Source organism: Danio aesculapii, chromosome 4 (assembly GCF_903798145.1).
Source record: "Danio aesculapii chromosome 4, fDanAes4.1, whole genome shotgun sequence".
NCBI lineage: Eukaryota > Metazoa > Chordata > Actinopteri > Cypriniformes > Danionidae > Danio > Danio aesculapii.
The window spans coordinates 17986516-17999336 of record NC_079438.1 but is presented as its reverse complement, the minus strand read 5'-3'; the positions used below and the strand labels follow the sequence as shown (position 1 = coordinate 17999336).

At 45.8% G+C, this 12821-nt stretch overlaps 14 non-coding genes across 14 annotated transcripts; all 14 read left to right on the top strand.

Moving 5' to 3' along the window:
• The first annotated feature begins 1335 nt into the window (after window positions 1-1335).
• trnas-cga (transfer RNA serine (anticodon CGA)) lies at window positions 1336-1417 on the top strand. Its single transcript has one exon. It is a non-coding gene; the product is annotated as a tRNA-Ser (tRNA).
• A 344-nt stretch (window positions 1418-1761) lies between these two features.
• On the top strand, window positions 1762-1843 carry trnas-cga (transfer RNA serine (anticodon CGA)). The gene has a single exon. It is a non-coding gene; the product is annotated as a tRNA-Ser (tRNA).
• Window positions 1844-1987: 144 nt separating this feature from the next.
• Window positions 1988-2059, top strand: trnah-gug (transfer RNA histidin (anticodon GUG)). Its single transcript has one exon. It is a non-coding gene; the product is annotated as a tRNA-His (tRNA).
• Window positions 2060-2187: 128 nt separating this feature from the next.
• On the top strand, window positions 2188-2269 carry trnas-uga (transfer RNA serine (anticodon UGA)). The gene has a single exon. It is a non-coding gene; the product is annotated as a tRNA-Ser (tRNA).
• Window positions 2270-2518: 249 nt separating this feature from the next.
• Window positions 2519-2600, top strand: trnas-aga (transfer RNA serine (anticodon AGA)). The gene has a single exon. It is a non-coding gene; the product is annotated as a tRNA-Ser (tRNA).
• Window positions 2601-2948: 348 nt separating this feature from the next.
• trnas-cga (transfer RNA serine (anticodon CGA)) lies at window positions 2949-3030 on the top strand. Its single transcript has one exon. It is a non-coding gene; the product is annotated as a tRNA-Ser (tRNA).
• Window positions 3031-3174: 144 nt separating this feature from the next.
• Window positions 3175-3246, top strand: trnah-gug (transfer RNA histidin (anticodon GUG)). The gene has a single exon. It is a non-coding gene; the product is annotated as a tRNA-His (tRNA).
• A 128-nt stretch (window positions 3247-3374) lies between these two features.
• trnas-uga (transfer RNA serine (anticodon UGA)) lies at window positions 3375-3456 on the top strand. The gene has a single exon. It is a non-coding gene; the product is annotated as a tRNA-Ser (tRNA).
• Window positions 3457-3705: 249 nt separating this feature from the next.
• trnas-aga (transfer RNA serine (anticodon AGA)) lies at window positions 3706-3787 on the top strand. The gene has a single exon. It is a non-coding gene; the product is annotated as a tRNA-Ser (tRNA).
• A 348-nt stretch (window positions 3788-4135) lies between these two features.
• On the top strand, window positions 4136-4217 carry trnas-cga (transfer RNA serine (anticodon CGA)). The gene has a single exon. It is a non-coding gene; the product is annotated as a tRNA-Ser (tRNA).
• A 344-nt stretch (window positions 4218-4561) lies between these two features.
• Window positions 4562-4643, top strand: trnas-cga (transfer RNA serine (anticodon CGA)). Its single transcript has one exon. It is a non-coding gene; the product is annotated as a tRNA-Ser (tRNA).
• Window positions 4644-4787: 144 nt separating this feature from the next.
• Window positions 4788-4859, top strand: trnah-gug (transfer RNA histidin (anticodon GUG)). Its single transcript has one exon. It is a non-coding gene; the product is annotated as a tRNA-His (tRNA).
• Window positions 4860-4987: 128 nt separating this feature from the next.
• On the top strand, window positions 4988-5069 carry trnas-uga (transfer RNA serine (anticodon UGA)). Its single transcript has one exon. It is a non-coding gene; the product is annotated as a tRNA-Ser (tRNA).
• A 2019-nt stretch (window positions 5070-7088) lies between these two features.
• Window positions 7089-7161, top strand: trnak-uuu (transfer RNA lysine (anticodon UUU)). Its single transcript has one exon. It is a non-coding gene; the product is annotated as a tRNA-Lys (tRNA).
• Window positions 7162-12821: the final 5660 nt, after the last annotated feature.

Sequence of the window (12821 nt, the reverse complement as noted above, 5' to 3'; positions counted from 1 at the left end):
ACAGAAGATTGGTTAGATAAGCAGGAGCTAGATTATTTAGAGCTTTATATGTAAGAAGCAATATTTTAAATTCAATACGAAACTTAACAGGCAGCCAGTGTAAGGAGGATAAAATTGGGGTGATGTGATCAAATTTTCTAGACCTGGTTAGAACTCTGGCAGCTGCATTTTGTACTAATTGAAGTTTGTTAATAGAGGATGCTGGGCAGCCAGCAAACAGAGCATTACAGTAGTCCAGCCTAGAAGTCATAAAAGCATGGACTAGCTTTTCTGCATCTGAGATGGATAGCATACTTCGTAACTTAGCGATATTTCTCAGATGAAAGAAAGCAGTTTTTGTGACATGGGAAATATGATTTTTAAAAGTTAAATTGCTGTCTAATATGACACCCAGATCTTTTATAGTAGAACTAACGCTAACTTTGTATCCCTCTAATTGTAGATCGAGTTGCGAGATCTGCTGTGTACTGGATTTAGGCCCAATAAGTAATAATTCTGTTTTGTCTGAGTTTAAGAGAAGATAATTGTTGGTCATCCAGTCTTTAACATCTTTAATACACTCAGTTAGCTTGGACAGATTAGACGTCTCGTCAGGTTTAGTTGAAATATATAATTGAGTATCATCTGCATAGCAGTGAAAGCTGATCCCATGTCTTCTAATAATGTCTCCCAGGGGTAGCATGTATATTGTAAACAGTAAAGGGCCTAAAACTGATCCTTGAGGCACCCCGTATTTTACTGGGCTGATTTGTGAAGGCTGTCCATTTATATTTACAAACTGGTAACGGTCAGATAAGTATGACTTAAACCATTGTAGGGCCTGTCCCTGGACACCTGTAGACTTTAAGCGATTAATAACCCTGTGCTTGGTTGCCACCTCAGTAGGAGAGAGAAAGCAGATGTCTGTACTCGTGGCCGAGTGGTTAAGGCGATGGACTAGAAAACCATTGGGGTTTCCCTGCGCAGGTTCGAATCCTGCCGACTACGTTGTTTTGCACGTCCACTTATGTTGTTGTTCTCTTTTCTTTCAAGCCTCCTATACGTAATTGCAATCCTCCTCTGCAACTCACAAACAAGCCCCTGTCACTTAGAGACCAGGCAGCTGTGGGTGAGCGACAGTGGTTTGCCGCGACTGTACAGTGATCCGTACTCTGTGTTGTGGCCAGAGAAATCCCAGTTTGAATCCCGGTCATAACAGCACGTACCTATTAACGGAAATCCATGCTGGGCTGAGTTTTCGTCACCTCAGGCCATGGCTGGATTTCTCACCCCAACCTCTGCTGTATCTAGTGTTGCCCACATCCGGCCAACAGAGCAGACAAGTCAAGGCCAGGTGTAGTCGTGGCCGAGAGGTTAAGACGATGGACTCGAAATCCATTGCGGTCTCCCCGCGCAGGTTCGAACCCTGCCGACTACTTCGGTTGGTATTTCCACAAAGTCCACTTGCTTATTTTGCTCATTGCCCCCTAACGGAAATGCCGTCCTCCTCTGAATCTCGCAAACAAACCAGTGTCCCTTAGTGTCCAGGTAGCTGCAGAGCTTATCGGTGAGCGAGCGGTGTGCTGTGATCGTATAGTGGTCAGGACTCTGCGTTGTGGCCGCAGCAACCCCGGTTCGAATCCGGGTCACGGCAGCGTGTTCCTGTTAACTGCGAGCAATGCTTGTGCCGCTTTTTACAACCTCAGGCCATTTATGCCCAAACTGTGCTGCGTTCACTGTTGCCCAAATTCAGCAGAAAAAGTCAACGGGCTGCCACCATGCGTAGTCGTGGCCGAGAGGTTAAGGCGATGGACTCGAAATCCATTGGGGTCTCCCCGCGCAGGTTCGAACCCTGCCGACTACGTCGGTTGGTATTTCCACAAAGTCCACTTGCTTATTTTGCTCATTGCCCCCTAACGGAAATGCTGTCCTCCTCTGAATCTCGCAAACAAACCAGTGTCCCTTAGTGTTCAGGTAGCTGCAGAGCTTACCGGTGAGCAAGCGGTGTGCCGTGATCGTATAGTGGTCAGTACTCTGCGTTGTGGCCGCAGCAACCCCGGTTCGAATCCGGGTCACGGCAGCGTGTTCCTGTTAACTGCGAGCTATGCTTGTGCCGCTTTTTACAACATCAGGCCATTTATGCCCCAACTGTGCTGCGTTCAATGTTGCACAAATTCAGCAGAAAAAGTCAACGGGCCACCACCATGCGTAATCGTGGCCGAGAGGTTAAGGCGATGGACTTGAAATCCATTGGGGTCTCCCCGCGCAGGTTCGAACCCTGCCGACTACGGAATAGCCAGCTGATTTTGCTTTTTCTCTCTGTGAGAGGAACTGTGGCTTTTGCTCTGAATTCAGATCATCAGATTGTGTGGAAAGAGTGCCCATGAAGTTAGCTGAGTGTGTTAGATTAGAGAGCTATGCTGTCCCTGCTTCCCAGAGATTGTACGGAAAAGTTGTACAAGAGCTAGTGCACCTTCCTCTACCCCTGTTGACCCTGTGCTTGGCTGCCACCTCAGTAGGAGAGAGAAAGCAGATGTCTGTAGTCGTGGCCGAGTGGTTAAGGCGATGGACTAGAAATCCATTGGGGTTTCCCCGCGCAGGTTCGAATCCTGCCGACTACGTTGTTTTGCACGTCCACTTATGTTGTTGTTCTCTTTTCTTTCAAGCCTCCTATACGTAATTGCAATCCTCCTCTGCAACTCACAAACAAGCCCCTGTCACTTAGAGACCAGGCAGCTGTGGGTGAGCGACAGTGGTTTGCCGCGACTGTACAGTGATCCGTACTCTGTGTTGTGGCCAGAGAAATCCCAGTTTGAATCCTGGTCACAGCAGCACGTACCTATTAACGGAAATTCATGCTGGGCTGAGTTTTCGTCACCTCAGGCCATGGCTGGATTTCTCACCCCAACCTCTGCTGTATCTAGTGTTGCCCACATCCGGCCAACAGAGCAGACAAGTCAAGGCCAGGTGTAGTTGTGGACGAGAGGTTAAGGCGATGGACTCGAAATCCATTGGGGTCTCCCCGCGCAGGTTCGAACCCTGCCGACTACGTCGGTTGGTATTTCCACAAAGTCCACTTGCTTATTTTGCTCATTGCCCCCTAACGGAAATGCTGTCCTCCTCTGAATCTCGCAAACAAACCAGTGTCCCTTAGTGTCCAGGTAGCTGCAGAGCTTATCGGTGAGCAAGCGGTGTGCCGTGATCGTATAGTGGTCAGTACTCTGCGTTGTGGCCGCAGCAACCCCGGTTCGAATCCGGGTCACGGCAGCGTGTTCCTGTTAACTGCGAGCAATGCTTGTGCAGCTTTTTACAACCTCAGGCCATTTATGCCCCAACTGTGCTGCGTTCACTGTTGCCCAAATTCAGCAGAAAAAGTCAACGGGCTGCCACCATGCGTAGTTGTGGCCGAGAGGTTAAGGCGATGGACTTGAAATCCATTGGGGTCTCCCCGCGCAGGTTCGAACCCTGCCGACTACGGAATAGCCAGCTGCTTTTGCTTTTTCTCTCTGTGAGAGGAACTGTGGCTTTTGCTCTGAATTCAGATCATCAGCTTGTGTGGAAAGAGTGCCCATGAAGTTAGCTGAGTGTGTTAGATTAGAGAGCTATGCTGTCCCTGCTTCTCAGAGATTGTACGGAAAAGTTGCACAAGAGCTAGTGCACCTTCCTCTACCCCTGTTGACCCTGTGCTTGGTTTCCACCTCAGTAGGAGTGAGAAAGCAGATGTCTGTAGTCGTGGCCGAGTGGTTAAGGCGATGGACTAGAAATCCATTAGGGTTTCCCCGCGCAGGTTCGAATCCTGCCGACTACGTTGTTTTGCATGTCCACTTATGTTGTTGTTCTCTTTTCTTTCAAGCCTCCTATACGTAATTGCAATCCTCCTCTGCAACTCACAAACAAGCCCCTGTCACTTAGAGACCAGGCAGCTGTGGGTGAGCGACAGTGGTTTGCCGCGACTGTACAGTGATCCGTACTCTGTGTTGTGGCCAGAGAAATCCCAGTTTGAATCCTGGTCACAGCAGCACGTACCTATTAACGGAAATTCATGCTGGGCTGAGTTTTCGTCACCTCAGGCCATGGCTGGATTTCTCACCCCAACCTCTGCTGTATCTAGTGTTGCCCACATCCGGCCAACAGAGCAGACAAGTCAAGGCCAGGTGTAGTCGTGGCCGAGAGGTTAAGGCGATGGACTCGAAATCCATTGGGGTCTCCCCGCGCAGGTTCGAACCCTGCCGACTACGTCGGTTGGTATTTCCACAAAGTCCACTTGCTTATTTTGCTCATTGCCCCCTAACGGAAATGCCGTCCTCCTCTGAATCTCGCAAACAAACCAGTGTCCCTTAGTGTCCAGATAGCTGCAGAGCTTATCGGTGAGCGAGCGGTGTGCCGTGATCGTATAGTGGTCAGTACTCTGCGTTGTGGCCGCAGCAACTCCGGTCCGAATCCGGGTCACGGCAGCGTGTTCCTGTTAACTGCGAGCAATGCTTGTGCCGCTTTTTACAACCTCAGGCCATTTATGCCCCAACTGTGCTGCGTTCACTGTTGCCCAAATTCAGCAGAAAAAGTCAATGGGCTACCACCATGCGTAGTCGTGGCCGAGAGGTTAAGGCGATGGACTCGAAATTCATTGGGGTCTCCCCGCGCAGGTTCGAACCCTGCCGACTACGTCGGTTGGTATTTCCACAAAGTCCACTTGCTTATTTTGCTCATTGCCCCCTAACGGAAATGCTGTCCTCCTCTGAATCTCGCAAACATACCAGTGTCCCTTAGTGTCCAGGTAGCTGCAAAACTTATCGGTGAGCAAGCGGTGTGCCGTGATCGTATAGTGGTCAGTACTCTGCGTTGTGGCCGCAGCAACCCCGGTTCGAATCCGGGTCACGGCAGCGTGTTCTTGTTAACTGCGAGCAATGCTTGTGCTGCTTTTTACAACATCAGGCCATTTATGCCCCAACTGTGCTGCATTCAATGTTGCCCAAATTCAGCAGAAAAAGTCAACGAGGTACCACCATGCGTAGTCGTGGCTGAGAGGTTAAGGCGATGGACTTGAAATCCATTGGGGTCTCCCCGCGCAGGTTCGAACCCTGCCGACTACGGAATAGCCAGCTGATTTTGCTTTTTCTCTCTGTGAGAGGAACTGTGGCTTTTGCGTTGTTTGGTTGCGGGCCTGCGTGTTTAATCCCCTATTAAATAATTCAAGTCCAGCGACTAGTCGCAATTTAGCTTTTTTTGTAGTCCCTACACTCTGATGTTGCCTAGAGAAACGTTCAATAAATCGACAGCAACATCTTGTACGGCTCATCAAGATTGGGATTTGATAGTTTTTTTTCCAAGTCACCCAGTCCTTTTTGGCTGTCCCTTTGTGGCACATTTTCCCCACTCCATCTGCTTCTGGAGAGTTGCTTTATGCACAGCTCTTTTCAAGACTGATGCTAGCACAGTTCCAAAAGGCCCAGGCGAAATGTGCTTTTGGCCATGCTTTTGGACCATGGCTTTGGTAACACCTAATGACTTCAATGTCTTTCACGGTGCAGCTCAGCAGTGGCATGGCACAGCTCTGAAACGCCGTTTCCTGGAGGACGACTGCATCTGTTTTTTTTAAGAGGACGCAGGTCTGTGCTGTGATGAGAAAGTGTTGTCAGCCGGTAAGGATATAACTGCCTGAATGTAGATTAAACTGGTTTTTAACAAGTTTTGATAAAGACGGCTGAGACTACACTTAGCCTCGGATAAGAAACAGATTATACTTTAAGTGTGTGTGTTCTATTTGATTGTGGATCCGTTTCACAGATCTGGAGTCAGCTCTAAACAGTCTAGTGGATGTCTGACGTTTATGCTTGAGATACTGTTCAGAATTGTACGCACGCACCCCACGTGGAAATTTTCCTAGTCTATCTGTGTTTTATCCAATCAGGTTAGAACACCTATATGCGTGACGCAGTTAATGACCTTATGTGAGAGTAAAATTGTTATTGATTTGTGATTGTAAGCAGAGCGCCCTAGGAACTCATGGTGAGTGTTGAAGCTGGCTTCTGCTGATGTAACTGCAAACCATCTTCAGTAAACTTTATTTATTTATTTATTTAAATCTCTGACTCCGGCTCTTCTTTGTCTGACAGACTGGTCATTCTTTGGGTTAAACTGCATACCATCCCTACAAGCGACATCTATTGCTGGTGAGCTCTTGCTTGCTCTACATGTCATCGGGCAGCACGACCAATGCGCCAGGCAAGAGCACAATGGAAAGGTCAAGCTTCGTAGTCGTGGCTGAGTGGTTAAGGCGATGGACTAGAAATCCATTGGGGTCTCCCCGCGCAAGTTCGAATCCTGCTGACTACGTCCAGGCTGCGCGCAGGATTTAGTTTGCGACTTTCCTTGATTGTTTGCAACCCCAGTGTTTCTTCGCAAAAGGGATGTGCTGGTAGGGAAAAGCAACAAAAATAAAACCGCAGCGTGCGACTACTGACTGCCCTGGGGGCCCTCCATTTTCAAAGACGTATGACAGAGAGCGAGGCTGCAGTGGCTGTCCCGTAGCTCGCCGTGATCGTATAGTGGTTCGTACTCTGCGTTGTGGCCGCAGCAACCCCGGTTTGAATCCGGGTCATGGCAGGCTTTTCAAGGTGGCATTGGCGTTGCACTCTGTGATGCCACCCGTAATCTCCTGCCTCCTTTTAGTGCAGGCTGTGCTTATGGCACGTCCTGAATGTTTACGTTTCCTAAAGTGTAGAAGACTTGGGATTCGAAATGAGCAACGGGACCTTTGATGCCAGCATGCTGTGTAGGTAAGCATTGATCAAGTCACGCTTCTAAGGCATGGAAGGAATCGTTTCAATGGTTAAGTCTCCATTTATTGCCACAACAACAGAAAGACCTTCTGCAGTTGTCTTGATCTTTTTAATGTCTCCGACATGACATGGAGTCCAAACTACTGTGTTTTACTGACGTCTACACCTACAACAACCATAAACCCAACCTCACAGTAACCTGTTGTGTTTTAGCAACATCTACACCAACCACAAGTCCAAACCCCACCTCACGGTAAACTTTTGTGTACCGTAAAGGTCTGCGCCGACCACAACCCTAAACCTTGCCTACTTGCAAGGCACTGCTATGGAGCCCGGGTAGCTCAGTCGGTAGAGCATCAGACTTTTAATCTGAGGGTCCAGGGTTCAAGTCCCTGCTTGGGCGTGTAAGGCTCTTCTTGCGGAGCCACAGCTTTTGCCAGTGAGCTATTGCTTGCTGAAAGTTTCATCTGGATGCACAACACGTGTACTAGGCATGAGGACATGGAGAGCACAGGCAGTCTTGTAGTTGCGCCCGAGTGGTTAAGGTGGTGCATTAGAAATCCATTGGGGTCCTGCAGACCACGTGCTCGTCCTCTTCCTTTTTAAACTTGCATCAGTCATCAAATGTTTGCAATTCCAGCGTTACTTGGGAAAAGCGTCATGCTGGTAGCAAGAGAAAAACAACAGCGTGTGCTCACTGTACCGAAAGGGGCAAATCAGAGGGAGGAACATGTCGCACAGGGACCACGACGGCTGTCCGGTAACTCGCCGTGAACGGATTGTGGTTAGTACTCTGCATTGTGGCCGCAGCAACCCCGCTTCGAATCAGGGTCACGGCAGGATTCCTTAAGGTGACATTGGCATCACACCTGCCTCTTGCCACCTGTTTTGTACAGCCCACTTTTCAGTGCACGCTGCTACTCTGACATGTCACAAGCGCTTAAATCTAAGCTAATCCCCCAGTGATCCCGGATAACTCAGTCGGTAGAGCGTCAGACTTTTCATCTGACGTTTCTGGGTTCAAGTCCCTGTTTGGGCGTGTAAGCCAACCTTTGTAGAGCATGGAGGATTCGGATTTCTACCTTCCTATCCATCTCAGCATGAATCAACGTTTATCCTTTCCTCATCATCTTGTTTCTCATTATTTTTATATAATTATTTGATTATCTGAATGAGTAATTAACTTTGAATTGATTTTATTAATGAATAAGTTAACACATTGCTTAATATAAGAACGTTCAGTGCGTTTGCCTGTCTCTTTATAACTTTTTCAGGAGCCACCAAACTAGGTCAGAGGTCACGGAGACCTTGAGTGGAGCTGAGGGCTGAGGACCGGAAGCAACTGTCTCCCTTGTTATTTCTAAGAGTTAATACTATCTAAAATGTCTTAAGGGATTTTGCTGTTTTTACGGTTAATTCTTTTAAGGTGATTCTACTTTTTATTCAAGATAGACTTTGTGTAGTAAGGATATAACAGCCTGAATGTAGATTATACCGGTTTTTAACCAGTTTTGATAAAGACGGCTGAGACTGCACTCAGCCTCGGATAAGAAACAGATTATACTTTAAGTGTGTGTGTTCTATTTGATTGTGGATCCGTTTCACAGGTCTGGAGTCAGCTCTAAACAGTCTAGTGTATGTCTGACGTTTATGCTTGGGATACTGTTCAGAATTGTACGCACGCACCCCACGTGGAAATTCCAACTGGAATTCTCAATGGAATCCTATGAAGAAATCCTATTAGAATCCTTTAGGAAAGGTTCCAAAATATGTTAGAAATTCCAATAGGATTTCTGTATAGGATTCCATTTAGAATTCCTATTTGTTTTTGGAACCTTAAAACCTAAAGGAATCCATCAGATTGTCTAATACGACTTATATGACAAGTATATGGGATTTTAATGGAATCCTAAATGTACACTTTTCTTTTGTATCTGTGACTGTCTTATGAAAAGTCCCCTTGACACCTTAATTTTTGTGCAACCTATATTAGAGAACAGCATTAGTGCACAAACCTCTGAAAATATTGATTTAAAAAGGGCAACAAAAGTATGTCCTGTTGTTTTAACATTGATCAATTTGAATTCACTTTTCATTATATAAGCAGATAAAAAATATTCACACACAAAGTTCTAAAAAATTACACAAAATTGTGGTGTCTTTTTGTCATTTTTCACTTAACCAGTGCATTTATGGGAAATGGGCTTCCTTATTTGGCTGGCTTCAACATTCAATTTATTTTTGATGTAAACTGTCAGAGATAAGAAAAAGAAACATATTTAGACCCAAAACACATCTGAGAGCAAAAGACCCCCACCACCCCCTCCAGCCACAGCACTCAGCAGTACCCAAACCAGCCACGGGTTGTTTAAAAATGTTAACTTTATATTTGATTTAAGAGATGACTATAAACTGTTTAACAAAACTAATAACTCATAAAGCAAAAATTAAACTTGACTCCACATAACACACTGATTTAGATTTATAAATGTATAAATGTCTGACCATAATAAATACTTAATTATTACGTTTATGCAGACTTATTTTATTTTAAATGTCTCATTTATTTTTTTTTCTATCTGTATATAAGTGACCAATACTCTGAGAAATAATTGACAATTTTATTTTAATGCTAAATCTCAAGGCCTGACATAGTTTTAAAGTAGATAGCAAAGTCCTGAGTGTAATTATATAATTATATTTGTATATTTTTGTTTTTAATATCTTAAAATACGACAATATTTACAAAATATTTTTTTAGGAAAAAAAACTTACCGATGATGTCAGAGACTTATTTGGAGTCCAGTCATGGCTTAGCTGCTTTGTCTCTGAAGGCATTTGAACATTTGCCAGTGCAGCAGTGTGTACTAAGGGTGTTACTTCCAAACACGGCTACTAAGAGATCTTTTGTGGCCATTTTGGGGTCAGTCCAATTCACATGGGCAAACTGTTCACCTGTGATTGAAGTATTGGGGCCAATTCTCACCTAAAAATAGTGATCAAAATAACATTTTTAGAGCTGCTTCAATAGCAAAAGGTGAACCAACAAAAAAAACATTGGGCACTATGTTATACACAATCTTTATGTAAGGTATAAATCACACACAGGCAGTTGTTATTATTTGTTGATGTGATGAAGCTCGCCTTCACACTTCCAGAGGATTTTTTCCAAATGCTGTTATTAATAAAAGCTTATTCATTATATGGATTATTACTTATGATATATACTGTTATGGGGCTAACAATAACCTGCTGTGACAAATCTCTGTGAAACATTACACAAAACACATCAGTAGTTGCCTTGGTAACGCAATGAAAACGGCTCCTTTTGTTCAATTAAATTTAAACAAAAGCCGAAACTGTTTTTTCATGTTCATAAAAGCGAAAGCAACAGCATGACTAAACACTATGCTGCTCTATCAAACAGGGGTGCTAAATATAGGTAGATGTCACAGCAGCTTATTTATTTAGAGGTCACATGTCACGCGGCTCTGCCTAAACTTTATTTAGAGATAAAATGACCAAAATGTAACGTGATGATTGAAAATGACTGGAGGAGGAATAAATAATATATTTCAATTCTCTGAATATCACAGAAAATTAAACAATGATAATGCAGCAACAATAGTGTATAATGATATAAAATGTTCAACATTTTGATGGTAAAATATAACCATTTAAGCCATGACTGTTAGTTCAGTATTCAAACACTAAATAACGAATGCAGCAAGTTAATCAATAAATGAAAATAAAACAACACATATAGAGCAGGATATAAAGCAAATAAAGGACTATTATATTTAGCACAATGCTGCTCTTTCATCTTTTTATTTTTATCACTTAATTTTGTTATTTTAATAATGTTATGTCTTAAAAATTAATATTATAAAGATTTATCCAACGCCTATCAACACCTTAGCAACCGCCTAGCAACCACCTAGCAACACCTTAGCAACCGCCTAGCAACCACCTAGCAACACCTTAGCAACCGCCCAGCAACCACCTAGCAACCACTTAGCAACACCTTAGCAACCGCCTAGCAACCACCTAGCAACACCTTAGCAACCGCATAGCAACCACTTAGCAACACCTTAGCAACCGCCTAGCAACCACCTAGCAACACCTTAGCAACCGCCTAACAACCACCTAGCAACACCTTAGCAACCGCCTAGCAACCACCTAGCAACCACTTAGCAACACCTTAGCAACCACCTAGCAACACCTTAGCAACCGCATAGCAACCACCTAGCAACCACTTAGCAACACCTTAGCAACCGCCTAGCAACCACCTAGCAACCACTTAGCAACCGCCTAGCAACCACCTAGCAACACCTTAGCAACCGCCCAGCAACCACCTAGCAACACCTTAGCAACCGCCTAGCAACCACCTAGCAACACCTTAGCAACCGCATAGCAACCACCTAGCAACACCTTAGCAACCGCCTAGCAACCACTTAGCAACACCTTAGCAACCGCCTAGCAACACCTTAGAAACCGCATAGCAACCACATAGCAACACCTTAGCAACCGCCTAGCAACCACCTAGCAACACATTAGCAACCGCATAGCATCCACCTAGCAACACCTTAGCAACCGCCTAGCAACCACTTAGCAACACCTTAGCAACTGCCTAGCAACACCTTAGAAACCGCATAGCAACCACCTAGCAACACCTTAGCAACCGCCTAGCAACCACTTAGCAACACCTTAGCAACCCCATAGAAACCACCTAGCAACACCTTAGCAACCGCCTAGCAACCACTTAGCAACACCTTAGCAACCACCTAGCAACACCTTAGCAACCGCCTAGCAACCACCTAGCAACCACTTAGCAACACCTTAGCAACCGCCTAGCAACCACCTAGCAACACCTTAGCAACCGCATAGCAACCACCTAGCAACCACTTAGCAACACCTTAGCAACCGCCTAGCAACCACTTAGCAACACCTTGGCAACCGCCTAGCAACCACCTAGCAACACCTTAAAAACCGCATAGTAACCACCTAGCAACACCTTAGCAACCGCATAGCAACCACCTAGCAACACCTTAGCAACCGCCTAGCAACACCTTAGCAACCGCCTAGCAACACCTTAGAAACCGCATAGCAACCACCTAGCAACCACTTAGCAACCGCCTAGCAACCACCTAGCAACCACCTAGCAACACCTTAGCAACCACTTAGCAACACCTTAGCAACCGCCTAGCAACCACTTAGAAACCGCATAGCAACCACCTAGCAACACCTTAGCAACCGCCTAGCAACCACCTAGCAACACCTTAGCAACCGCCTAGCAACCACTTAGCAACACCTTAGCAACCGCCTAGCAACCACCTAGCAACACCTTAGCAACCGCATAGCAACCACCTAGCAACCACTTAGCAACACCTTAGCAATCGCCTAGCAACCACTTAGCAACACCTTGGCAACCGCCTAGCAACCACCTAGCAACACCTTAAAAATCGCATAGTAACCACCTAGCAACACCTTAGCAACCGCATAGCAACCACCTAGCAACACCTTAGCAACCGCCTAGCAACACCTTAGCAACCGCCTAGCAACACCTTAGAAACCGCATAGCAACCACCTAGCAACCACTTAGCAACCGCCTAGCAACCACCTAGCAACCACCTAGCAACACCTTAGCAACCACTTAGCAACACCTTAGCAACCGCCTAGCAACCACTTAGAAACCGCATAGCAACCACCTAGCAACACCTTAGCAACCGCCTAGCAACCACCTAGCAACACCTTAGCAACCGCCTAGCAACCACCTAGCAACCACTTAGCAACACCTTAGCAACCGCCTAGCAACCACCCAGCAACACCTTAGCAACCGCATAGCAACCACCTAGCAACACCTTAGCAACCACCTAGCAACACCTTAGCAACCACCTAGCAACACCTTAGCAACCGCATAGCAACCACCTAGCAACCACTTAGAAACACCTTAGCAACTGCCTAGCAACCACATAGCAACACCTTAGCAACCGCCTAGCAACACCTTAGAAACCGCATAGCAACCACCTAGCAACACCTTAGCAACAGCCTAGCAACAACTTA